This window comes from Bubalus kerabau, chromosome 15, assembly GCF_029407905.1.
Source record: "Bubalus kerabau isolate K-KA32 ecotype Philippines breed swamp buffalo chromosome 15, PCC_UOA_SB_1v2, whole genome shotgun sequence".
Classification (NCBI taxonomy): domain Eukaryota; kingdom Metazoa; phylum Chordata; class Mammalia; order Artiodactyla; family Bovidae; genus Bubalus; species Bubalus kerabau.
Genome location: NC_073638.1, coordinates 63261993 through 63262554, shown reverse-complemented (window position 1 = coordinate 63262554; position 562 = coordinate 63261993).

Here is a 562-nt window from a genome sequence, read left to right as displayed (position 1 = left end):
TTCTGGTAAGAGTACATCTAGAGGTGAAGATTGTGGACTTTTGAAGTCACAAAGACGTGAGCTGGAACCATAGCAAGTTTCTCCACTTCTCGGACTCAACCACAGATAAATTTGTCATCTGTAAAATGGGCCAATAATAGTTGGTATTTAATGCCAGATTATCGTATGAAATAAATAAATACAATGAATGAATAAAATAAAAGTGCTTAGCACAGGGACTTGCATGGCTGTCCAGTAGCTAAGACTCCACATCCCCAGGGCAGGGGACTGTGGCTCAATCCCAGGTCAGGGAAATAGATCCTGCATGCCACAGCTAAGACATGGTGCAGCCAAGAAATAAATAAGTAAACAAACCTTGTTTAAAAAATAAAGATAAAGTGCTTGCCACAGTTCCTGGCACATAATAAGCATTCATTTCATGGTAGCTCTTACTTCCCCCTTCCTACCTTCCTCCCACAGTCAAAGCTAAGCCAGCACAGTCCTGCAGCTCGAAGTCTGACAGCACCTCCCCTCTCCATCAGCCCCCTAACCCTCTGCCCCAGAAATTTTGCAAACATCCCAG